This window comes from Hipposideros armiger, unplaced genomic scaffold (genome assembly GCF_001890085.2).
Source record: "Hipposideros armiger isolate ML-2016 unplaced genomic scaffold, ASM189008v1 scaffold_151, whole genome shotgun sequence".
Classification (NCBI taxonomy): Eukaryota; Metazoa; Chordata; class Mammalia; order Chiroptera; family Hipposideridae; genus Hipposideros; species Hipposideros armiger.
The window spans coordinates 603,013-630,362 of record NW_017731501.1 but is presented as its reverse complement, the minus strand read 5'-3'; positions in this window follow the sequence as shown (position 1 = coordinate 630,362).

Below are 27,350 nucleotides of genomic sequence, written 5' to 3'. Positions count from 1 at the left end.
GACAGCAACTTGTCTGTTCCCCTTCCCCCAATTCCCCAGTGCTGTTCCCATCCCCCAATTCCCCAATAAAAATCTAAAAAAAAAAAAAGAAATTAAAGACCACCGTATGTATCTTCCAAATAAATGGCTGAATCCACAAGCTCAATAAAAGGTCAGTGATGTGAAGGAATAGGTTATTTTCATAGTTGTGGTTTGGAGGGTTTTGTTTTCATTAGATGAGATTTTGTAGACCATGAGTATGAGGATGATGTTGTGCTGGGCACATCAGGGGAGATAAATCCTGAAGATGCACACACAGCACCAGACCTGCTGTGATAAGTGCTTTTAAAAAGGTAAAACATGCTAAGAGGTTAGGGGATGGAGAAACAATTTTTCGTTTGGAAATATACACAATTCTGTAGAGAGGATGATGTTGAAATAAGACTTGAAGGAAGAGAGAGATGGCTTTTTCATCCGGGCATGCTCTACCCTCAGCTTGGTTATATGTTAAGGCACATGGGTCAGTATTTATTTGACAACATAGATGAGCTGAATTTCAACTATTTCTAAGGAAGTACAGTTTGTATTTTATTACTAATACACTCTAAAAACTTGGCAGAAAAATGCTATGTTAGGGGCAACTGTTGGAAACATCAGCCGTTCTTCAGGTCTTTTGGTTATTTTAAGATCTTCCCTAGGATTAAGTCACATGAACCAAGAGTGGGGCTCCTGGATGATGTCGCATGGCCACTGGCTGAATTGCTTTCATGAGAGCATGAGGTCCCTTGGGTGATGGATGGGACATCCCCTCAAGGGGATGCTTTTGAGGCTGTCCATCAGTGGAGAGTATCCTGACCTGTTTTGTAGGGCTGTAGGCCTCTCTGGTCCAGTTGTTGCTCTTCCCTGCGGGAGTCTTGTCTGGAGAGGCAACCAGCTTTACCTTTCAGGGTCGGTTCCTAGAAAGTTTATACTCAGATTAGTGATTCCCTTGCAACAAGCATACATATCATTATGGCATGGAGTCCTTAAAGTCTTATTCTCTAAGTTCCTCTCTGTGATTTATGCCTTCTTGTTCCAGCTTTTATATCCTTGTGAGCCACTCTCAGTCTTTTCTGGAAGGAGGTGTGGTGGAGCCACACTGTCCTTTCATTTGCTTCAAGCTTGCAGATCTTTGCACAGGAGGTTTCCTTTGCCTGGAAAATTCTTTCCTTCCCCCTTTCCTCTTTTCACTTGCCATTTTTTCCCGTGATGTCCCTGGAACTCTGCCTTCTTTATGTCTGTCTTGATATCACTTCCTCTGAGGGTTAGAGGCCCCACCACGTGCTCCCTTAGCGTACGGTTCTCCCCCATCACGATGCTCTTCACTCTTTGTGGAATGGACTGTTTCCTTGTCCGTATCTCCTGATAGACCATACACTTTTTGTGTATGGTGTTGTCTGTATCTGGCATCTTCAAGGTTGACTCCCCAGCATCTAGCCTTTTGTTTGGCATATATTATACACACAACAAACATTTGTTATATGGATGAAAGACGTTATTTTTATGACCCTCAGTTTTCTGTATGTCAAGAAGACACTACTTATCATGTAGGACTGTTGTGAGTGGTAAAGAGAATAATTTATGTAAAATTCCTAGTACAGAGCCTGCCATATAATAAGGTGTCCTCTCACCTTCAACCCCACTTCCTGTAACTGATTAATTTCTTAGCGCATAATTCACTGTGAGCCAAATCCTTCTTGGGAGCAGTGCACAATTTGTCTCTAGGAAGAAAAGATGCTGATAGAATGATTAGGGAGGGCTTCTTGTAGAGGTCGAGCATTATGGAAGCATTTGAAGAAGTCAGGACTTCAGACAATAGCCTGCCTCAGATGGGAGTGGTGGAAGCAGGGGTGGGGGAGTAAGACACCATTTCTGAGGCCAGTGAGCAGCCTCTGATTCCATCTTTCCAGGTCACTACTCTGATTTTCATGACACAGCCTTGACAAATGCAATGGACTTGGGGATCAGCACTTTCTGGGGCTGTAAGCTGTCTGTGCATATTTTTCATCTTTGTGGTGTCAGAATCTAACATATTTCCCTGCCCCAATGCCTGTTAACTCCATTTTCTAAGCCACTCCACTTCTCCATTGGATTTCCCTTCAGCCAATAGCACAGTATCTGCCCCTAAATACCCTTTTCCCCCTTTGGCTCTCAAAGCAACAGAGCTTTCAGGTAGGACGAAAGCCATAGCTACACATGCATCTCTGAAGCCGCTGCATGGTGGATGAGAGAAATGCTACTCTTATTCGTTTGAGACGTTGGTCCCTTCCACAAATGTGGGTTGAACTACTGAGTAACAGGCACTATGAATACAGATACCCAAGGATGGGTGGCTTGGTCTATTATCTCCAAGCCAGCAAGGGATCTGTAGTTGCTGTTTTAAGAGGTGGCATCAGCCCCATTAATTCCTTCACATTCTGTTACTTCTCTCCCCCCTCCCCCAACAAGACACCCCAAACTCATGATTCATGTTTACATCATTGTGCTCACTATGCCCTTGCAGCTTCAAAACACATCTGTTTCCTGATAATCGCTGTAGAGCCCCTCCTACAGGGAAATCCCAGAACTGCAGCTTGAGGGTCTGAAAAGAGAATGCTGGTCAGGAGTAGATGGGGGCCGGAGATCTCCTTTCCTGTCTGGTGGCTTCCTTCATTTCTAAGGCTTATTCTTTCCTTTCTCCAATAGAAGCCGGAATAAAGGATTAGCTACCCCACCTCTTTCACCGTCTTTGCTTTGCCGCCTCCTTTCGATAAGATGGAGATCTAAATATTTTAATATGGCTGTTTATAATGCTAGTTCAAATCAAAAACATACTATTTCAAAATAGCTCTAACTCAGGACCAGGGACGTAACAAGGCTGTAATAAATACATGTTGTTCACTTGGTTGTAAGTCTTTGATCCTTGGAACCAAAGGCTAAGAGAACTGGAATCTTTGAGTGTTTCTTGTTTTGGGTGGAGTAGAGAGACTCAGCAGCAAACCTTGGAAAAAGGAACCACCTTTTCTATGGCCAGTATAAACCAGAGAGAGCATCAGAAGGCTGTTCTTATAGTCCTAATAGTGTCCAAGGCCTGAGTCCTCCACACTGACAATGGAGAATATGAAGATACCAGAAAAGTATATCGCCAGTTCACTGCCCAAGATCTGCTGAGCAAGCATGGTACCAGCTAGAAAATTCCTACTCCATTTATTAAAACAATGGTTCCTTGGGACACTATAGAATTTTACTAATAACTTGCTGAATATATGTTTACATCCAGTAATAATGGCTAGCAAACTATGAGGCACTTACACTTAATTATACCTCTAGTGGGTAGGTTGGCACAGAAGGAGGCCTTAATTATCCATGTACTATGCCCCTGCTTTACTTATAACAAATAGCTTTAATGTGGGTATTCATGTTACAGTTTAAACATCTTGATAATTAGGAAATGGAAAATAGGTGTAGCCAAGGGATCTGTCAGTTTCCTGAGCTCTATATGTGACCCTTATGCTCTGTACCTCTTGGAGCTGAGACTCTCAGCTGAGGGAGGCAGGACCAGCCTTGGGCCAGAGGATCGCATAGTGTGGACTTCCCAGATATACAATGAGGCTAAGGAGAGAGCTACTCACAGATTTAACATCCATTTATTTAACACATCTTTACTGAGTACCTGCTATGTGCTTAGCACTGGTCTAATCGTGTGGGATGTCAGGAAACAAAACAGCCTCAGATCCTTGCCCCTATGGAGCTTTTATTTGAAGCTGGTTCAGTTATAATCCAAAGAGTTGATGCCGGGCTCATTGATGGTCGCCAGTAGTGGGTTTGCCCTGACCCTGTCTTGTCCAGTGCTTCTTTCAACAACTGAGATAAGGCACATGATTAGTTCTGCAGAGAGCAATAATAACCTACGAGGGCTGAACACCTTCCTTACGTGATCTCTCATTTTCACCGGGATCATGCAAGGCGGGTATTACCATCATTTTCATTTTAGAGCTCAAAAGGCTGTAGGACTTACCTGGATTTCACATCCAAGTTGGCTTCCCTCCCTCTGGAGATGCAAGGCTGAAGATGACGTAATTAATAGTGGGTGGTGGAATGAGGATTCCAAAAGTCTTCATTATCTGAATAAATGAGGTCAAACTAACAGTTTGCATTGGGGGTGTAATATAAAGCAGTAAGGTTGAAGACACAACATTGAATTCCCTTGGCACTACTTTTGATGTACTATCTATTTCTGTGATTACTTCCTGCAGTTTATGAGATTTCTGCTTTTTCCTGGTACTCTGGAGGAAGTTGTCGTTTAAATGCAAGATTAATAAATTTAATAGCCAAGCTAAGGAGTAAGGGGATTTAGTGTTAATGTTACCCAAGGGAAGAAGCAGCCATGGCCATGGTGATTTAGGGGCCGGTCTCTGTTCCAGCAATCTCTCGCTGTGTAATAAACCAACCCAAGCCCAGCGATGTAAAATAACAATCATTTTACTATACTCATGGATCCTGAGAGTCAGGAATTTGGACAAGGCATGTCAGGAATGATTTGTCTCCACTCCACAATATATGGGACCTCGTGTGGTAGGACTAGATGGCTAGGAGTGACTCAGATATCTGGAGGCTGGAATCATCCAGAGGCTTCTTAACTCACATGTCTTATTTCCTAATTTCCTGATGACCTGAAGGCTGGGTTCAGCTGGGGCTGTCTACTAGAGAGTTCCCAAGTGACTTGGGCTTTCTCACAGAACGGCAGCTCACAATAGTTGGATTTCTTACATGGCAGCCTGAAGCTCCAAGGGCAAGTGTTCTTGGTACACAGCACCACTTCACCATGTTCTATTGGTCAAAGCAGTCGCAAGCTTGTCCAGACTCAAGGGGAAAAAACATAGACCTCATGTCGTGATAAAAGATACGTTAATGAATTTTGTGGCCATTTAAAATCACTGTGTCGTCGCCGGGGGCGTGCGGGGTAGCTTTCAGTGGTGAGATGCCCAGGGTAAAGAAAGCACACAGAGCCGACATGAGAAGGAACCAGCGTTTTTCATCAGCAATAGCAACCATTATATAGAGGTTTTGGGGGAGGAGAGCGCACGGAAGTGCGCATGCTCCCTCCCACAAATGAAGTCATGCTTACATAAAGGGCTTATGTAACTGGATCCCGGCATCTGCAGGCTCCGGAGTCAAGGTTTGTATGTCCAGGGTCAGGGTCCAAACATCAGCCTGCACACATCTGGACAGCCTGGGCCCCATGCCCAGGGCCATCGCTCATGCACACCTGAATGTGCCCATGCCCTGTCAGTACACCCCCTGCAGGGTGGTGGTTTGGGACTTGACCCAAAGAGCATGTCCCTGTGCACAAAGGCCACAACAACAATACATGAAGCAACAGAAGACCATGAGGCTGATGGCGACACCTGCCAAAATAAGGCCTGCCCACTGCCATGAAGGGCCAAGGGAGTTCTACCAACGTGAAAGGGAGTCGTCCTGCAGGGCCTGGATCACCGAAACCTCAGTGTCTATCTCTTGCAAGGCCTCCTGTACCTTTTGTTGGTGGTCTGGGATGTAAACACACCAGTCAATGTGCGAGAGAGCACATGTCCCTCCCTGTGCAGCAGTTAACAGGTCCAGGGCCATCCTGTTCTGCAATACCACCTTTCTTATTTAGGTTGTTTCATCAAGGAGCAGGGCTAAAGAGGCTCACGTGACGTTCAGAGTGTTGGCGACGTGTTGGGCAAGGGCTTCTACCTGTAGCTCTACGTTTATCATTTCACCCCCTGGCAATAAGATGGCTAAGGGGTAAAACCACCAGGCAACCCACTTTTCCCAGTGCCAATGATGGTGAACTGGGTCCCAATTGGCCGGCCAATTGGCAGGAGGCAACCATGAATAAAGGGGCACCCCCAAGTGCAGTGGCCCATTTATTGGGCCGGCAAATATGGCCAGTCATGGTGACCACAAACCCAAATAGCATCACCTGGCAAGAAATCACTGGGTGTCGTTCCCACTATACAGCAGCCATCCCACCAGCGTGTAGGGTCCGTTACAACAGAAACATTGAGGCAGAGCTCCTCGGGTAACCAGCCTACCATATGGTTGGGAACCAAGGGGTATTGTTGTTCGACACACAGAGGAGTACGATTAGACAATGTCACATGAATCCCCACCAACCACCCCCAGCCATTGTCCACAGCCTTGCCGAGGAGAGGAGGATTGTTGTGTTGCTTCCACAAGAGGGCTTTGACCAGGGTGGTGGCGAGCGTTCCCCTCTAGACTGTTCTGGTCCCAGTGCTGGAGGCCTGTCCAGTTGGTACCGGTGGCAAGGCCCACTCGCAAGGACAGTCTTTCAGCAGTCTCCACTGACAGCTCTATGCACACCCAGCAGTGTGAGGCATTAATGCACACGGTAAAGGTGTGCGCCCAGGATAGAACGCCGGGCACACCTGGGAGATACAGCAGAGCAGATAAAGAGACCATCATGGATAAGTCATGGCCTTCTGGCAAAATACAGGCTATCTGCTCATCCTGCGATAACACCGTAGCCGGTACGGGGGCAGCTCCTGGTCGGTGGTACCACACCTGTGCTCCATGGGCCCTTGGTAAGGGGTCGGGGGTTAGGTCCACCGAGTACAGGGGTATGGGCCAAAGGCTTAGCATGGGGGCCCCTCGTAAGAGGGAACTGCTTTCCTTGGCTGGTAAAGTCACTTGTACCGTGAAGGGCCAGTGCCCAAGCCAAGGCGTGACCTCCAGGCCCTTCTCTAGACCCTGTTCCCAGGGTTCAAGCAGGGCTACCCAGGGTTCTTGGGTGACCTGAGCTTGCCATGGCCAGGTCCATTCCTGCGTCTGACCAGGGGCCACTGTGGATGGAGCAGGTAGGATTACCATCCCCCCCTGTAGCCTGGGCTGTACCTCTGGGTCCCTGGTCCCCGTGACCTGTAGGAGTTGCAGGAGCCCCTCAGTTACCTTGTCCAAGGGGGCTTTACCAGTCTTCCATGGTTGCTCGTTCAACAGACGAACAGCTGCCGGTACCTGGTTTTCCAGTGTTTCCACCTGGGGGCCAATACCCTTAACTTGTCCTTCAACAACCCCTTAAAGCATTCAACCATACCGGCATCTTGAGGTCAGTAAGGAACGTGTAGTTGCCATTGGACATCATTATCCTTTGCCCAGGTTTGCACCTGTGAACCTGTAAAGTGGGTGTCTCGATCACTGACAATAAGCAAGGACCGGCCATAGGCAGCTGACAAGTGCTCCAAGGCTAGGAGCGTGTGTCATTGGTCTGCCTGGGCCACAGGGTAAGCAAAGCCCAGTCCAGTGGCAGTGTCTACTGCCATCAGTGCATAACGGGTTTCCTGGTCTGCAGGGAGTGGCCCAGTATAGTCCACCTGCCATTCTTGCAAGGGCCGTGCCCCCCGAGGTATGGACCCCATGGAGCTGGGCAGATGCCATCTCTGGGGGCGGTGCTCTGCACACCAAGGGCATTGACGGACAGCTTGCTGGGCCTCGGCACATGTTAGCTGTAAGCCCCAGCAGGTAGCCTCCAGCCCCATAGTCCTGGTACTTACATGGCCTAGCTTTTCGTGAAGCCAGTTGGCCATGGTGGAAGACCCTGAGGGTGCCACAAGCAAGCGTACTCGCACCAAGGCATCAGCCGCATCATTGGCAGGTGCCTGCAATGGCCGATGGCCTGAGACGTGGTACAGGGTAGCACCCGTGCTCTGGCCTCGTCTTCAAATGTCCTCCCAGAGGTCCCTGCCCCATAATGGGCAGCAGCCAATCAGCAACTCTTGGGCTGCCCATCCGGGCAGCCACAGTGTCAGGCCTCAATACACAGCCCACCTGCAAACATGTGCAAACATGTACTGGGCCAGGTTCCTTAGTCAAAACCATCCAGGCCGCCTGTAACTCAGCCCACTGGCTAGAGCGTCCAGTACCTGCATCATATTAAAAGGTGTCAGTGAGGGGTTGAAGGGCTACAGCCGCCCATGTGGGGGGCTGTTCTCGGCAAGACCCGTCTGTGTACCAGGCTTCAGCCGGTACTGGGGGCTTGCCCTCCTCAAAAGGGCTAGGAGTCTCCCCCGTTTCCATGGGATCCTCTGCTTGCTCAGAGCAGAAAGCAATGGGCCCCAAAAGAGCATGTAGCTCCTGGGTTAATGGACTAGTGGAGAACGGAGCCCATTGTTCTAAATAGGCTCCCCACTTCGTTAACGTTGGCGTCTGTGTTACGCTGGTTCGCAGCCTTATGGCTCCAGAGTCAAGGTTTGTATGTCTGGGGTCAGGGTCCGTACATCAGCCTGCACACATCTGGACAGCCCGGCCCCATGCCCAGGGCCGCCACTCCTGCGTGCCTGAACCTTCCCGGGCCCTGTCACACTTCATCCCCAAGAAGCATATTCTCCCTGTGAGTTTTAGCTCAATTCACTCTGCCAGAGTAACTTCCAATTTGTAGAAGAAAAAACTGGGAGGGAGGATGTAACTATTCAACTCCTTGAAAGACTGTCACACGCAGGAGGGAACAGATTTAGCTCACAAAGCTTCAAGCACAGAACTAAGGACCAGTGAGTAAGTGTTAGAGGAAAATTTACTAATATTTAGGAATGTCTGTCAATGGCTGGCCTGGCTAGGAAGATAGTGAATTCTCTGATTTTTTGAAGTATTGATTAAAAACAAATCTGAAATGTTCTAGAAGAGGTTCAGTCACTGTCTGGGAGCTTGGATTAGAAAATTTTATTAGGAAAGCAAGGGCTATAAGTGACTAGAGGTCAGTAACATCATCACAGATACAGGAAATGATGAATAATAGTGGAAGGCTTCAATTCCCTTTTTCCAACTCACCTCCTAAGTCCATGATTTAAGGGATATGGGGAAGGCCTGATGGCACCCCCACCCCCATCCCCCTTTAGTACTCCTTTCCTGTATCAGTGGCTGAAATCCCCTAAGGAGAGATTAATTCTTTTAATTTAAGCCTTTGATCCTTGTTAAAATGTAACATGTACCCTGGGTGAGGTGAGAGCCGAAGCTCTTTGGGGTAATTTATAATTTAACACTAACATGTTTCACATCCTATTCTGTGAGCATAATTGGACAAGAGAAGACAGGGCAGTGAGTGTCTGAGATGGATGAAGGGGAGATACAAGAAAAGAAGGGAAGGGAGTGGGGGAGATGCACAGTCCTGGGAAAGCAGTGGCAGCCCTGATTTCTTCAACTCAATTTACACTGATAAGACATCATAGTTTTTGAACAAACCAGTTGAAGGTGGCTTCCCAATTTACTGTTTCCTGCACTTGGAAAATGCACCAATATTAGCTCAGCTCAGAGACCACAGACTCCTTTTTTCTCCTTAGAGCAGTGGAGGGAGGCTCACCCTTTCTGTGCTCTCATCCCCAGACTCTGCTAGAAGAAGGGTGATTTGAGACCTAACCCACTTCCTGCAAAGTCATGTCAGGCTTTGTGTAAACAAAGTAAAAATCTCAACCATAAATCTCCAAAGCAAGAGAAATCTCAGAGGAGGACAGCCTGGTGTGGGAGGCTGACAGGATCTAAGGGGGGAAAATACTTCAGATTGTACACATTAGACCCGGTTATTTAAAAATGACCTCCTTAGAAGGGAAGAGATAGCAGAAAATCAAACGGAGGCTGTAAAATGTAAGACATAAACAGAGCATTAGAAACATGGAAGAGTAAGTAATCAACCAACTCCTACACTTTCCTCTCATCCCGCAATACCCACACACCCCAAAGCATTTCTGAACAAAGAGGGCAATATTAAATGTTTCAACCTACCGTGGGGGACCTCAACTTCCACTTCTGCATTTTTCCCCCTCACACAGCCCAGGGGGCACCACAGCAAAAACCAGCTGTCAGGAAGGCATTTGATGTCCACCATTAGCATTTTAATGGGATGTAAAGACAATAGTCTGCCTCCCTGGGCATATTTCAATTTTAAGGCTGATTTCTAAGGGCAAAGTGAAACACTGTTCTCCAAGGGAATTCAAGCTGGGAGGAGCAATTAGGCAGATTCTAGGGAAGGGAAGGTGGCCATCATTTCCATTTCCAGGTACCTGGGAGGCCTTGGGGGTCAGGTACTGGTTCAGTCATGGGAGGACACAGGGTTTTGGTTTTGGTGTGGATGCTGCACTCTTGGCGAGCATCTAGTGAGTGGGATCGCAGGCTCTGGCCCAGGTTGAGTTGATATGCCCCGCTATTTCAGTCTTTCTTCCTGAGCTCTATAGATGAGCCAGCTCCCTGGGGTTCCACGTTACAACAGCAACTGGCTTCAGGGAGCTCAGTGCAAGTCTTCCTCCCAGCTACTGGAATGTTAATTGGGTTGTAAATAGACAACAGTTGGGCCAAAGGGGAAATCTTTCAAATGGAGATGTTGCAAGATCATAGTATTCCAGACCTGTGGAGATCTGAGGATGAAAAGTCCCAAGTAATTCCAAGTGCCATTTATTTTCACCAATATACAACATATAAAACCGAGCCCTGACTCTGTTATGCATTGCCAATAAGCTCTACAGGATCACTGACAGACACGTCACCGGTCCCTGAGGCCCCATAAGGCTATTTTCCTGCCATTACACATCTTCCAAGTTATAGATGTCACAGCATTGTTCTAGCAGAAATTGAATATCATCCCATTATTAGAAGATGGAAAGTAAATTCAATATACGAGGTCAAATGCAGATGTTTCTTTTTCTTTTCTTGTCCACCCCGCCGCCCCCCTTTCTTTTCAGTTACTGAACCAGATCTTGGTTGTGACTAGCTTTTAAACTTTCATGAGCACAGTTACAACGGGATGCTCAACAAATCAATTTTAAAGAAAACATTAATAGGATTAGGGGGAAAGAACCAGTGGCACTAAAGATCCATGTAGCATAGATCTTGTCCAAAGAAAGGAAAAGTCTTGGAACTCAATATGAATAAATTTAAATGTGACTCAAGAGAGAGAGAGCACTTTTTATACATGAATTTGAGCTATGTGAACCAGCAGCAATAAACAAGACTTATAATACTATCAATGGCCAATAAACAAGAATGAAAGTCTGAAATAATATCACACACTAGGAACCAACACAGACAGCTAATACCTCACTCAGTCAGATAATAGCTCTTTATTGGTCCACAGGCATAGGAATTCTGCACAGGCATATTCATGTGCACTACCCAGACATCAAGAGAAAAATAAAATTACTTACTCATTCTCGGAGAAAAGACTCAGAATCTCAGGAGACATCAAGAGAAAAGTAAAATTACTTACTCATTCTCGGAGAAAAGACTCAGAATCTCAGGAGACATCAAGAGAAAAGTAAAATTACTTACTCATTCTTGGAGAAAAGACTCAGAACCTCTCACATCTGCATCAGTTAATCATAAAGCATCTTAGCCTGGCAATTTTCCTTTAAGAGTTGTCATAAATGTTTTGCATAAAAAAATAGGGCCACAACTCCAGCCTGAGTTCTGAAGAATGTTTAGTTTGTAATCTCAGTATTGCTGCTGTGCACTCTGGATATAAAGGTCTCTAGAACCATGAATTTTCTCTTTTCTTGTAGTAATTGGAGAAAAGATTGGTCAGTCTGACAGGGACTAGCCATGTTTGGCTTCCTAAGGAGGGAAGCTCTAATGGTGTTTATAGGAAATATACTTGTTGTTGGGAAATTTCCTGGATGCAATGGTAGCCTACAAGGATGCTACCAGGCAAGCTATCCCAAAGATCATGAAACAGAGTGGGTCACACCAAACTTATATGCTTGAAACATATAGTTTATTTAATTCTTTTAACTATACAGCTAGAAGCAAGAGGGGACATATAAGGTAGGGAAACATAGGGTGCAGGTGGGCTGAAGGGACTACACTATCTGATCCTCAGTTACACAGTGTTCAGATATCCTGTCTCTCTCTGCCTCATCAGCCTTCCCCGCTGATAGTGAGGTATGCAGAGGAGAGATGAGGTTTAAGCAAGAGTTTGGCTTCAAGGTGACGAAGCCAACACAGGTCGTTCTATCAGAGACATACAGGGCAAGTCCCCTGAACAACGGTTTGCCAATCGGCCTGATAAGCAGCTGTAGATTTTATCTACATTTCTGAGGCAAAGGGTACCTGATGCCAGCAGGGGTATCACTAAATGGGTGTTCCATTTAAGACCACATAAATACTGAGTATCTCATATTCCTTGTATATTTAGAAGTTCATGAAGGTCTGTTGCTTCTTGGCCCTTCCAGCCTTTTCTATGTTCAGTAATACATGATTTACTAACTTTATCCATGTCTAACCTATCTCATGAGCAACTAACTTACCTATCTATACCTAACACATTTTATAAATTCTGTCTGTGTCTCATGAGCAACTTGCTATTCATTATCTATATCTCATGTATCTTATGAATTTCATCCATTTTACTGTTTTCTTTCTTCTTTTTTTTAAAACTTTATTGGGGAATAGCCATGGTCATTGGTTACACATTGCTTTCATGCTATAGTGGCATAGTTGACTGTTTTAAGGAAGGTGCAGCTCACAGTGGCCCATGAGGGGATTGAATGGCAACCTTGGCGTTATCAGCACAACGTTGTAACCAACTGAGCTAATTGGTCACCCCCATCTTACTGTTTTCTTGCCTTCTCTTAGCAGAATTGAATATTCTCAAATAATACAGCAAATACACATTACAGTGTTCATTGCCTGTATGTTGATTTCTTTAAATTTTAGGAGGTATTCACACCTTCATCCCTTCGTCCATCCACCCATTCATGAAGCAGATGCTTGTTGAGCACCTACTGACTACCAGACCCCAGTCTAGGCTGTGGGAGTATGAAGATGATACAGTTTAGTCTGAAAAGGCTGACAGTTTAGTACTATACAGAGGTATAAAAAGAAATACCAATATGAAGTGTCATGGGTTGTGTAATAAGCTTTTGTGTAGAGAATAGTGGGACAAAAGAACAACATGGTCAAGTCTACAGGGATGTGTGGGTGGGAGAGAGAGTGATATGGCTTCTTAGAGGATGTGGTGCTGGAGCCGAGTCTTGGGAGATGAATCTGTTTCCCAGGCAGAAAGGGAGAGGAAGGGCATTCCAGACAGAGGGAGCAGCATGACCACAGCCACGGAGCCTTGGAGGACATACTCCACTGTCCCCCAGGAAAGGGCAGAAAGGAGGCCAGATGGTGGGATACCTTGAATTCTACGAGAACATGAGAATAATAGTCTGTTCCTTTAAGTGCTCGGTCCCAAACTCTTCATTCTGTAAAGGTAAACTCCCATTTGGTCCCTCTCTGAATTATGTCATTTATTATTTGGGAGGCTTTAACTTCTCAGAACTCCTTCTCCCTCATCTATGGCGTAGAAATAATAACCCCACGTTCAAATGGTTGTCATGGAGATTGGAAATCTTTGGTAGAAGTGCTTAGCCCTCTGCCTGGCACCTAGAAAGCCTCCACTGTATGATAACAATCAGTAATACAATCATCAACATGACAATCCCAACTACTTAAAGGGTCGACTAAGAAATAATGGGGTTTTGACTTATCAGACAACATGATTATTTACAGACTGCCTGGTGACACTGTGAGAAACATTCAAATGGTAGCATTAGTACCCATCAGAACAAAACAAACTTACAATCGTGACCTGGACAGGTAGCCATACATTGAAGCTCCCTGGAGATAACAATGATGATCATGTCCTGCGATTCCGTTAGTCTGTTCAAAACGTAGGAAGAGGCAGTCTGTTTAATTTTATGACATTTGGGACCACAGGGAAATTTGCAACCTTTATTATTTCTAAGTTAACCTCATGTATTATTGGAAATACATATCTCAAAAAGATTATACTGTGGCGCCGTGGAACAATGCCGTGTGGTCTCAGCTGCCCAGCTGGGTCAAGGCTGGGGAGATGGCGGCTTGCCTTTGTTGCAGGCTGACAGAGGGACAATGGGAAATGTCTAGACATGATTTGTACTGCCAGCATCTTCAAAAATGAGCATCGATGGAGGGAGAGATATTACCCTGGGCAGGGCTGGTGGTGCAAGGAAGTGATGATTCAGTTCATCGCTTTGACCCATGTGGCACTTTGCTTAAAATTGTGCTGGGCAATTCCTTCAGCCTCAGGAAGAGAAACAACTCTTGTCAATAAATTATAGCGGATGTGGGGAAATCACTCCCAGGGTGAGGTCTGGGACAGAATGAATCCCGCAAGGTCAGTGCCCACAAAAGCAGTTGCCAAAATTTACATTTTTCCATTTGTCCTCTGGTTAAAGTGAATCTAAGTCCACATAATGCAGCCATAAAGCCCTCTGTCTGCTGGCCATGTGCTTGGGTAAAGGTTGTGGGGGGCAGAACATATGACCCTGACATGCAGACTCTGGCTTCATAATAACTCAGCCACTCTTGGTATCTTTTCTAGATTTCAGAAATCCCCCCAGAAAAATGTCAGTCCCCTCGTTAGAAATTATTAATTTATAGCTAATGCCCAAACTATATTGAGGGCAAAATATTTAAATCTATAGAGAGATATTCTTAATTATAGAAAGTATACATATATATGTGTACATTGTAAATTTTTCAAGAGTACTTAAGTGCAGACAAAATGAAGTGAAAGTCTTTCTCTTTATTTCCTATCCAAATCCAATTCCCCAGAGATAACTGCTAATAATTTGGCTTGTATTCTTTCCAACTTTTACTATACATAAAATGTAGTAACACAGGCTCTGAAATCAGACTGCTTGTGTTTGAGCCTGTTTCTGTCACTTAGTAGCCATGTTACCTTTGACAAGTTTCATAACCTTTCTGTGCCTTGGTTTTGTCATCCATGAAGTGGGGATAATAATAGTACCACCTCATAGATTGGCATGAGGTTAAATAGATTTATATACACACACACAGAATTTATGGCTGATACTTAATAAGCACTCACTAAGTGTTTGAAAACATAGGCCGATATTAAGGATGATTTTGAAAGAAAAAACTCCTTAAAAACTTTGTTTCTAAAGGATGATAAAGTAGAAGAATAGGTTGGTTTGTTGGGCCAGGATGAGTTGGACTCTCAGGTCTCTTGAGTTTCTTCTCCAAAAGTGGTACTTTCTTATTCTTCCCCAGTAAAAATAAGTCATGGTAGTTAGGAGAACAGGCTCTGGGCCAGCTGAGTGGCGTGTTGGTTAAGAGTTGGCTTGGGACACCAGCTCTGAACAGCAGGGCCCCAGTTCGGATCCCACATGAGTGCCAGTGACTCTGCGCCCTCTACAGCTAAGATGGTGAACAACAGCTCGACCTGGAGCTGGGCTGCCATGAGTCGCTGGCGACGACGTAGGCTGCAGTGGGGCTGGCTGGCAGCTGGCATGAGCTTTTGTGATCTGCCAGGAGCCGCCATGAGTGGCCATCCAATGGCTGGTGAGTGACTGCCTCACCTGGGAAAAGCTCAATGATAATACCAGCATGGGCCAGTGAAGCGACGTCCTCCACAACTAGACTGAAGAACAAAAGGACAGCAACTTGCCTGTTCCCCTTCCACAATTCCCCAACACTGTTCCCCTCCTCCAATTCCCCAATAAAATCTTAAAAAAAAAAAAAGATCTCAGGCTCTGGGGTCAGACAAACGAGAACTGAAAACCCAGCCCTTTTACTTAGTAGTATTATGATAATGGCACATTATCTAAATTTTCTGAGCCTCCGTATCTTTGCCTATGTAATAGGAACAATTGTTTTGTTTCAAGGATTATATGAGATAATGCATTTGAATGATTTTTCCTGGCTCAGAGTAAGTTCTCAAAAGTGATGGCTATGGCAACATGAAGTGAAGGGCTCAATGCTCCCTTTTTCTTTTTCTTTTTTCTTTTTTTTAAAGATTTTATTGGGGAATTGGGGGAGAGGAACAGTGTTGGGGAATTGGGGAAGGGGACCAGCCAAGTTGTTGTTCTTCACTCTTTGTTGTGGAGGGTGCCAGTCGCGTTGGCAGCTCGTGACCTCTAAACTCGAGGTGCTGTGTTCAATCTTAGTTGTGGGTGGGCGTAGCCACCATCCCATTCGAAAGTCAAACCTTGTTGTTAAGAGTGCGTGCTCTATCCACTGAGCCATCCAGGCGGCACCTCAGGTCAGGGTGCTGAGTTCAGTCTTAGTTGTGGGTGGGCGCAGTCCACCATGGAACAGGCAATCTTGTTGTTATACCAGCTGAGCCATCCTGCCACCTGTTGGCAGCTCAGTGACAGCTCAGCTCAGACGCAGCATCATTGGCCCATGTGGGAATGAACCGGCAGCCCTGTTGCTCAGAGCTCATGCTCTTAAGCCAACTCTTGGCCAGCTGAGCCACTCGGCCGGCCCAATGCTTCCTTTTTCTTATTTCCCCAATAGAGGTGTGGAAATACAGGGTTGGCACCATTCTCTGAGGACAGGAGACAAAAATTTCAGTTTGGTTGTGTTGGGGGTGGCTGATTCACACACTAATTTTTGGAATGGTTGGAATAGTTTTCCCATTGACAAAACACTTTCAGATACATTCAACTTGATAATACCCTGGAAAGTAGGATACGGAAGATATCATTACCATTGGATTAGCATTGACTTCTAGATAACAAAACCAAAGCATAGAGAGCATAAGGCACTTGGCCAAGGCCACCTACCTCAAGGCACAGCCAGCACTGGCACTCTGTGCTGTGACAGGCCTACCCCTCCAATTCCCTGAGAAGGTCATCAGAAGCCAGCTTGTAGTGTATGGAGTACCGTGGGCTGAATGGACAGATAAAGGCTCTGGGGCCAGGGTCTGGATCAGGGTAGACCCTCAACAAACAGGTTGCCATTATTACCAGAGCATCTTTAGGTATCATCACTTCTACCTTTACCACCATGACTGTATCTCAACCCAAATTTATTTTCCTGAGCCTGGTATGCCTGACAAAGCTAATAATACTGATCAAAAATGATTATGATGGCTGGGACCACAACATTTTTTCCTTACAAAATGATTTATATTCAGGGAAGTGAGGCTCTTCTCCTATATGACTTTCATATATTTTGAGTCGGGAGTGAATTTGCTTGAGAAGCTGGTCAGGACAATTTCATCTATAACTGCATGGAAAGGAAGAGGATAATGGAAATTTTAATAAAAAACGCCAACACAATGAGAATAGGAATCAGTTCTTTTGCAATAGGAAGCAGCTACTTTGCTCAATAGGCAACAAAACCTTTAGTTTGTGTTCATGAAAATTATGATCACTTCTGGCTCCACTGAGATTTAACCAAGGGGGAAAAAAGAATTTAGAAAGTTCAGATGCAGTTCACTCGGAAGTTTGTCTCCAGACTTCAAGAACATTTCAGCTTCTCAAAAGGATACACAAAGAAAGGGGCTGGATTCTTGTACAAAAGAACACACATTCTCCAGATCATAAGGACCTTATAAGACAGTGTGTTGCTGGTTATCTGTGCTTTGAATCCCGTGACAATGAAACAGCAGGATTAACAATAACATACTGGATTCAGCATAATCATCCTCGGGGCCTTTGTCATAAATGGGGCAGCATCACTCTTCCCTCAAGGTCTAATGCATGTGCCGTGTGCATTGTGGGCATTAGTTGTGGGAGGGGGAGGCAGAACTGAGATGTGTGTTCTGTGTGTTTTGGGGGCCAACAGACTAAGCTTGATCAATTGTAATGCTTGAGTCTGTCTCATGAATCAAATACCAGAAGCCCCAAGGAGAGTTGTACAGTTACAAAGCCTTACCATTGGGTGATGGGAGGAGACCATGGTATCTGTCCACCAACCCAGCCTTCCATGGAAAAGAGAATGAAATGAAGTTTTACAGAAGTGTCTCCATTACAGTTCTTCATTTATGTATGGCAGACACTGCCTGTACCCAACCGTCTAGAAAATAACACACAGTGTTCCTTTATTCTCTCACATAGAACATTTCTGCAACCAGACGTGTGGGGTTTCCTCACCAAGAAATTCTGACACTAATGGCCTGGAGTTATTATAGCATCAGATCCCAAAGGCTAAAGCTTCAGTCCCACAAGAATGTCCCCCACTTCAGACACCAATCACCAGTAGTGAGTCCCAGGTTACCCAAAACTTCTGCAATCTTGGCTACAAATGGATGGTTCCCATGACCCCCTCCTGAGTTTCACCGTTTGCTAGAACAGCTCACGATTTATGTTTACTGGTTTATCATATAATAAAAGACATGATAAATGATATAGATAAATAGCCAGATAGAGAGATACATAGGGCCGAGTCTGGAAGAGTCCTGAGTGGAGGTGGAGGGTGCTACTCTCCCACCATGTGGATGGTTTTTTTTGAGGTTCATCAACCTCAAAGCTCTTCACACTGTGTACTTTTGGGATTTTTATGGAGGCTTCATCACAAAAGCATGATTGATTATATTAACTAAGTTTTCAGCCTTTCTTGCCTCTCTGGAAGATGGGTGTAGGGCTGAAAGTTCCAAGCTTCTCATCATGGTTTGGTCTTTCTAGTGAGCAGTCCCCAGCCAGGAGACCACCAAGAGGCACCTCCTTAGAACAAAAGACACTCTTATCACCCACATAATTCCAAGGGATTTAGGAGCCCTGTGTCAGACACCACTATCACTGAAGAAACTGTGGGTTTAAGAGCTCTGTGTCAGGAACTAGGGTCAAAGACCAAATAGTAGCAGGAACTGGAGGCAACCCAATACCCTTCCTCTCACCCTTTATTACTCAGAGAACTGCAATTTTTTTCAGGAGGAGGAGGAGGAACCTAGATAAACTACATTTACAGCCTCCCTTGCTGCTAAGAATGATCAAATAACAAATTGAGGTAGTTAGAAATCTACTGGGGATTTGGGGAAAGCTGTGGTTCTCCTGATTTGGTGCCTCTCCATGGTAGATTGCAAGAATGGCCACAGTTCTTCCTATTGCTATACTTTTGAAATTGACTTTGCAATTCTTCCCATCAAGAAGCAGAAACTAGGGCTGCCCAAGTGGCTCAGTTGGTTAAGAGCTCACTCAAGAGTTTGAGCTCTGAGCAACAGCGGCTCGAGTCCCGGCCTGAGCTGAGCAGCCACTGAGCTGCCAACAAGTGGCAGGATGGCTCAGCTAAAAAGAAAAAAAAGCAGCAGAAACTATTTCTCTACTCCTTGATTCCAGGTTTGGTCTGTGACTTGCTTTGGCCAATATACAATAACAAATAAGATGCAAACCAAAACAAAAATGTGACTGCATGGCGAAGCTTTGCCTTCTCTTGCTGCTCTTGGAAACCTGAAACTGCCAGGGGAAGATGCCAGGGCTAGCCTGCTGAATGATGAGAAACACATGGCCTAGCTACTCCCATACCAGCAGCATGCCAACCACCATATTCATGAATGAGCCATGCTAGATCATTCAACCTGCAGCCAACCCTCCAGGTGACTGTAGATGCATAGATGAGCCATCAGAGATCAGCTGAGCTAGCCTAGACCTGAAGAACCACCCAGCTGACTTAACAGAGTGGTGGTTGTTTGAAGCCATAGATTTGGGGGTTTGTTTGTTACACAGCCAAAGCAAACAGATCTGTATTTCTTTCCCAGGTCATTTTCTTCTTCTTGCCTAAAATGCAGACAGGAGGCTGAAGATGGAGCACCAACCTTTGTAACTATGAGGATGAATGCATTTCAGAAAAATAGAAGGGGCCTAGCAAACTGATATCACTGTAGAACTAATGGCTGCATCATCCTAGGAGTTCCTGCTTCCAGGTTTTATGTTGTCTGAGAAAAATACAACTCTATGTTCTTAAGCCACTTGTATCATCCATTCTTAGTTACAGGCATTAGAGTCTACTTTAGGTGATTTAAGTAGAAAGCAGTTTATTAAAATATATTAGTTAGCTTATAGAATCTCTAGAAATCCAGAGAACCAGTCGAGGATTCTACTTAGCCAAGAAAAGGGCAACCAGACACAGCATAGCCAGGAGAAAAGCCTAAGCGCAGCACAGGACTGTTCTAGTGGACAGGCAAGTGCTGCTGCCTCACACTGCCCTGTACCTATGTTATTAGGGAATGGCCACCAGAACCTCCTCCACGGACCCCCTGGAAGAACAGATGCCTCTGTCTGTACTCTGTCTGTCTGTACTTTCCACTTGCAGCTAGTCACTTGTTCCTCGGATCTCATGCAAGAGCATCTACTGGTAGAACTGTGTATTTGTTCCCTTCCTCTTCACCAGGCTGGCAAGGGAGGGATTCCTGCTCTAAGGTTATGAAGATGGCTGAGCACATGACACCAACACTGGCCAGGTGAGACTGACAGCAGTTTCTTAGTTGCATACACTCACAGTCAGGGGTAGGAGGATGCTGCATTCGATGCAGGGCCCTGGGAGGGGGATTGTGCTTGGGAATGGAGTGAACAAGCAGGGGCTGTGGTGGGAGGCAGGCTTTGTGGTAACAAGTCAGTGGGATGACCCCTGGTTCCCACGGGAGGATGTGATTGGCTTGTTTGAATAATTCCACAGGCTGGCAGGAAACTGAAACCCGAGACTCAAGGATAAGCAGGCACTGGGCCTGGTCTCCATGATAAGCAGGGCTGTTTGGTTAAGGGACCTTATCCACTGAGGCAAAATGGGCAGAGGACTTGAGATTTGGCCACTAAATTTTACCAAATGTCAAGGCAGCATAGTAGTGAATCTAAGTTCAGGTTTATGCCATACCACGGCTCAAGCAAGTGCTTTAGCTGAAAGAGATTTTGGAAATGTAATCCTAGCTTTCTATCTTCCGCTTCTCAGGAAGGCAAGCTAAAGGGGGTTGAAATAGGTGTTAAGTGAGTAATATTCCACCTCTTTTGTTATTTAACATCCATATACATCCTTCATTCCTTAAGTAAACTTTTAGATGACAACAGCAGCAACAGCATGTGCCTTCCTACTGTCCCTTAACTCAACCTTATCCTTATACACATGAAAATGCACTTAGACTGTCCCCAAAAGGAAAAACTCAAAATCTCATTGGTCAGTGCCTCCACCTCTGCATGACGTTTATTGTTTCTTTAGTGCCATCACAATCCTATCTATATACCCAGTAGCTTAGAGACTAAATATATAGTGAGGGGAAGGAAGGGAGGAAATTATAATTACACACTCATACATACTTACACATATATCAGAGGAAGAAAATATAGATAGTTACATAGTCATTTTCTGTAACTATTAATAATAAGGAGCAGTGACAAGAGGGAACAACATGCCTAGTAGAAGTGCCAGCAATGTCAGCCAGATGTGATGGTGCAGAATGGTACTATCTAGGGAGGCTTGGAACAAAGAAAAGAAAAAAGGAGAGCTGAACAGATTGTACGGAAGCCCATGTGAGACCACCCAGGGTTTCTGGGAATACCAGAGGGAGGGTTTTTGCAGAGATCTGGATTCCTGCATTATAAGTAAGACAGCACTTATAGAGGAGGAAAAGGAAAACAGATGTAAAGAAATAGAAAGACTCAGCCATGCCAAAAAGAAAAAACCAAAAAAAAAAAAACCAACCACACAATAAAACCAACCCTAATGTCCAGTTGGGAAGACAATTATTCAATGCATTAAATACCTATAGAAAAAACACATAATAAAAGATTAAGGATGTCCTGGCTCTATAAGAAGTACTTAGACAAGGAAGGAAGGAAGGAAGGAAGGAAGGAAGGAAGGAAGGAAGGAAGGAAGGAAGGAAGGAAGGAAAGAAGGGAGAGAAGGAGGGAGGGAGGGAGGAACTGATCTGGGGTATGCCTATCTGGGAAAAACAACAGATCATCATGATGTCCAATGGCCGGCACAGTGCCTCTGCTGTGTCCTCAGAGGAAACGAGCTACCAAGGCCTAGAGAAGTTAAATGAGTTGCTCTAGGTCACACAGGTAGTGCGTAGTGGGGCAAGTATCCTTCAGCATAGAAACTATGGCACACTAAAATTGAGTAACTTGCAGGAAAGAATCCTTATGCTGGCTTTCCCCTGCACTCTTCACTCTCCTTTTGGTCAAAGAAAAGAGCTACTGTCTATTTTCAATTAAGTCATTTGATTTCCTCGTGCCTCCAGTAGACAGACTTCCCCAGCCAGTCATCTGTTTCTCAGCTGAACATTTCTGGCTAATAATAAGAAAAGAAGTAGTTTCTGTTATAATAGTGTCTTATGTCCTGTGTGATGGAAAAGACGCATAACAGGAAGTCAGGAAACCTAAATTCGTCTCCTGGCTTCATCCGCAGCTACTGGAGGATTTCAAGCAAATCACTTCATCACTGAGGGCCCCTGTTGCTTCATCTGCAAAATGAAGAGCTTGGCTGAGATCAGTGGTTTTCCAGTTGCTCCTTGGAACCCTAAGATTACAAGGTAGTGCCCAAGGAGCACTGCTTTGGGGGAGATAAGGGAGGGAACCAAATGGGTAAGACTTCAGGTCCCGCATTTTCCCATCAGTTTTATTTATTGGGGTTCCTAGGCTAAAAAAAAAAATCATATAGAGAATTGCCTACGCGCTAATAATCTGTGATTCCAAGGCGTCTGTTGATGGCTCTAAAGATAGCTCCATGCCCACATGCCTCAAGTGAGTAAAATTTTGGATGGACTAAAAATAAAGAATGCTGGTTTGATTTCCGGATTTTTTTCAGAATGGCACAGAGAGAGAGAGAGAGAGAGAGAGAGAGAGAGAGAGAGAGAGGGAGAGAGAGGACTAAGAAAAATGTTTTCTGAGTAGGGAATTAGTTTGCCTTCCTGCCAAGATTTATTACATAAGCACATTTTATCCTTAGCAGCACCAACCTCAGTGTGAACACTACTTCACTGTGTGTACATCTTCCTTGAGGACATAAACTGAAAGATTCGTATAAGCTGGGGCCACGCAGTGTCCAGCATGGAAATTAATTGTCAGAACCTTCTAAAAAAAGTCAGTGGGAACGATGAGAGAGTTCAGTGTTCTGTGTTTCCTCCTCTGGAATGTTAGCCATATTAGGAATTTATTTAGCCATATTATAAATACCCTATCACTATGACAACAAAGACATTTACACTACAAATAACATTTATAGAGAATTTCTAGGCAAGTGAATATACCCACCTTTAGTCCAGAACAGCTGTTAAATGGTCTGTCAATAAAGAGCCATAACAAAATAGAGATTCTCAAATTATGTTGCTTGATACTGAAGAAAAATTGTTCCAGATGCTCAGACTTTTAGCTAATGAAATAAAAACAATGATACATGGGACACAAAGTCAAATTTAGGAAACAATATACAGGAATCAAATAATAAAATTTTTGTTTGTTTGTTTACATATGAGCAAATTGGAAGGTACCGTTAGGGCTGTCCTCAAGTGAATGAAGATGTTTTGCAAATTAAATCCTTTCTAATCATTTCATACATTCCTAAAAGAATAAGGAGGAAATGGACTTATATTTCGAAGAAAAGATCTTGATTTGTTAACCGAAGTAAATTGAGATTTTTTTTGTAATAAAACACTGGGGTGGCCAAAATAAGATCACTTTCAGATCTCTTGCCATCTAGCCATCTGTCTTGGACATTTGCCTATTTAAAGGCAAAATGGTTGGAGGAGAGGATTTTTATGACCTCTTCACCTGTTTATGGAGCATGCATACAAATGTGAGCTGGTGGAATTATTATTAGTATATTACATCTGTAAAATGTTTGATGCCTTTAAAATTCTTTTTCCATACATGATTTTATTTGGGCAGTGGAAAAGGTTCAGAGGCAGCATTTCTATCCTGCAGGTGAAAGAACAGAAGCACAGGGCCATAAAGAGGTGAAGAGCCTTAACCATAGCTATGTGGATGTGAGTGGCAAAGTCAGGACCCACCCTGTTCTCTGGGCCATGGATGTGCCCTGGGGCACTGCAGCATGAGGAAGTCTAGTCAACATGGGGCAGCTTTGGAGGGAATGCTGGACTTGAAAAATGCACAAAATAGGTGAAGGATGGGCATCATTTGGTGCAGAATGGCTGGCTATCAAGAGCTCTCTATGATGTGGATGGTTGTTACCTCAGAGAATTCACAATCTTTGGGAGCTGGCCTTCACCCATCAGGTCCACAGGCTCACCAAGGCTCCCTCTCAATAACGCCAATCTCTTGGGTGGACACCAAAGCCACACCAGCAATTTATTTATTTATAACAAAAATGATCCCTTCCCCCAACTCATGTCCATTCATGGCTGATGATTTTTTGTGAGAGGGTGGAAGTTGGGGACAAATTACTGGGGCCACTAGGCTAGAAAGGGGACCTGGGCCTGACCACTTTGCCAACTGGTATAAAACCGCTGTGAAGGATTTTAGCTGTCTGCCCTTGCTGGAGCTCTCAAATCGGTTTTCTTCACTGAGGCTCAAACCAATTCTCAGCAGTCCTGTATACATGCTCATAGCCCATTTCTAGAATCAAGGTGTCTGGTCATTGAAGTATTTACAAAAGGGTTATTTGGCGACTATAGAATCAGATTGAGCTTGGATAATTTTTTTCACAGAAAACCCTATGAAATATATCTACATCCCAACTCTGTATCTCTGGTAATTGGCCCTACAAGCATCCCTCAGATACCATATCCCTCTTCCCTGGTAGGGCTGAATGTGCCAGACAATTCCACCCTTTGGATTTTATATTTGAATGCTGATCATACCAGCCCATTCTTTCTTTAAGTGTATTAACATCATTCTGATTCCTGTTCAGTCCCGGATATTTAGCAATCTTACTGGTGTCACTCTCAGTTTTAAAGGGCCCATAAGTGAAGCCTTGGTGTCCCCAGTAGAAGAGAAAGGGTCCAATTGACCAGATCAAATCTTGGAGATAGCAACAATAATAATTTGACACTATATTCCTCAACATCTGATCTTCTTCTTGGTATGTTAATTTTCCTTTAAACAAAGCAAGACCTATGTTGCAGGACCTATGTTGCCAGAGAGTTGCCCTCCTACCTCACTTCCACCTTCCTCACCACCAGCAAATTTCTAGCAATGGCTTAAAGGCCCATAGGAGTGGCTGCTTTAGGACACAGTTATATTTTCTTTTCTTTCCCACTCATGGCTCACTTGGTCTGACCTTAACATGGCTACTTTGGGCCTCCCTATCTATCCCATCTGCAGGAGGGGGTCTTAAACATGACCATCTCAAAAATCTCTGCCCACTCTAGATTCTCAGAAGGATTCCCCCAGGAAAAAGAATCCAAAAATTAAGGAAAGTAGCATTGGCTTTTGTTTCTGTTCTTTCTCTTTATTCTATAGCTGCCAAGTCATTTTCTAGGTATTTGACACTGAGTGAACAGGTTTCCCCGTGGGTTTAATTTCAGTTGCTCTCTGTGTATTTTTTATTGTGGGATCAGTCTCTGTAACTGTCCCGCAGGCACAAGTGTCCTTTTAATTCTCAGAAGCTTGGCAACCCACGTAGAGTACTGTAATTAAAAATGTGCATTTTCAGAAAAATTTGAAGTCACATCCTCATACAGTAGAAGAAAGGATCTCTGTTAAACTCTCCACAGACATGAGAATGAACCTCATTGTTAGAAAAAGATTTTCTACGCTATTAATCCTGGTTCAGGACTTCAGAATCCACTCCGGTCACTGGAGCCCCATGGGTCCTAAATACTGACCTCCACCTACCGTCTGTTAGATCCATCATGCAAGGACTAAGTAAACCTCCTGAAGACCTACTATGTGTCTGTCCCAAGTCACTGAGGACCCAAAGGCAGTTTATTGCAGGCATTCAGGGCTCAGGCTCTGAGTGAGTCAGATGTGCTTTGGGTCCAGGTTCTAGAGTATACAAACTCCATGATCTCTTTGAGCTTTAGTGTCCTCATCTACAAAACAGATGGCACCTGCCACATGGGGTTTTTGTGAAGTGTCAATGACATAATGCATGCAAAGCACCAACACAAATCTGGCTTCTAGTAAGCCCTTCATCAACGATAGCTACTATAATGATCAAAAAAGGGAAAACGACAGATTCATTCATTCAGCAGACATTAACCAAGAGTCTTTTATGTCCCTGGCCCTGTGCTAGGACACTGGGTACACATTGGCAAACAGAGCAGGCATAATAGCTGCTGTCATGGAACTTGCAATCTGCTGGGGGTTACAGTCTATATAAAACAAACAAACCTATAAATATACAAAGACAGGTTGTAATAGGTGCTATGAAGCAAATGAACTGGTGCCTTTAACTGCATGGGAAGAAAATGTGGGCAGAACCATGTGAGCTTTCAAGAGAAGAAAGGGGATTCATAGCCTAGGAGCTACTCTTGTGGGCTCGGGGTCAGGGTGGTCTTCAGAGGACAGACTAGCCCAAGAGAAGGAAACACATTTATCAGAAGAAACTTGCTTTTTGTTCCATTATTGACTCAGAGCATTTTAAAGTTTGAGCATTTATCACATATCATCTAGCTCAAATCTTCTATTTTATAGACAGGTTAACTAAGGCATGGAGAAGTAAGTTGCACTCATCATATAACTAGTTAAATTTTGCATTCCGGTCACCTCTCTTGTCACACCCTGATCCCAACCCTGATGAGAAGACTTTCCAAAGCTAGAATAGACTTAAGGCACTCTGTCTAGACTACGGTTTCTTTAATTTCTGTTTTTAATTCCTGGAAGGGACCACATGATTATGTATAAGAAATTCTGCTGCCAAGGGAAAAAATTCACAGGGAAGAGGGAACTACTTTATATCAGGTGCAGCAGGTTTCAGGGGCTGGTAATTAGTGCCTTTGTGAAAAATAGCAATTTTAACACTGACATGAGTAATCACACCTTTTCTTTCCATAGCAGTTTAGCATTTCCTGCTATAATAATTCAGGCCTAATACCTCATTCAAGGAAGCCGAAGTGTCAGCACGCTATTAGTTTTGTCTGTATTGACCCATTTGTTTCTTCATAAACTCCGTCTGAATCTGCCACCATGCTGGCATACATCAATGATTCATGATGGACACAGCTGAGACTCTAAAAGGGCCTTTCCACGGAGCTGCACACAAAGGATGATTCCTCAACTGGGTGAGAAATCAATGACCCAGCAAGTCGGGTGTCAGTCTCTTGAGCTGTGACGTCTCCTGCTCTTAGATTTTCAAGGCCATTGTCTACGGAAAGGCAGGAAGAAAGGAAAAGTTCCTGGGGCAACGGTCAGGTCTCTTGGGTCTTAATCCCAGTTCTGTTGTTTAATTTTCCTAAATTTCTTTCCTTCTCTGAGGTTTTATTTCCTCGTCTGTTTGAAGAAAAGACTGGCTGAGAGCTAGATCAATCAAGACAGTTTCAGCTTGAAGATGCTATGGTGCTACTTGGTGTGACTCGCAGGGTTTTAAGTTATTCTTGAGCGTTCCTTGAACTCTTTCTTGTCTGTCTCTGAAAGACTTTGACAATAGCAGTGGCTATCTACGTTCATGTCTGCATTACCATTTACTTTTTTAAAGATTTTTTTTTA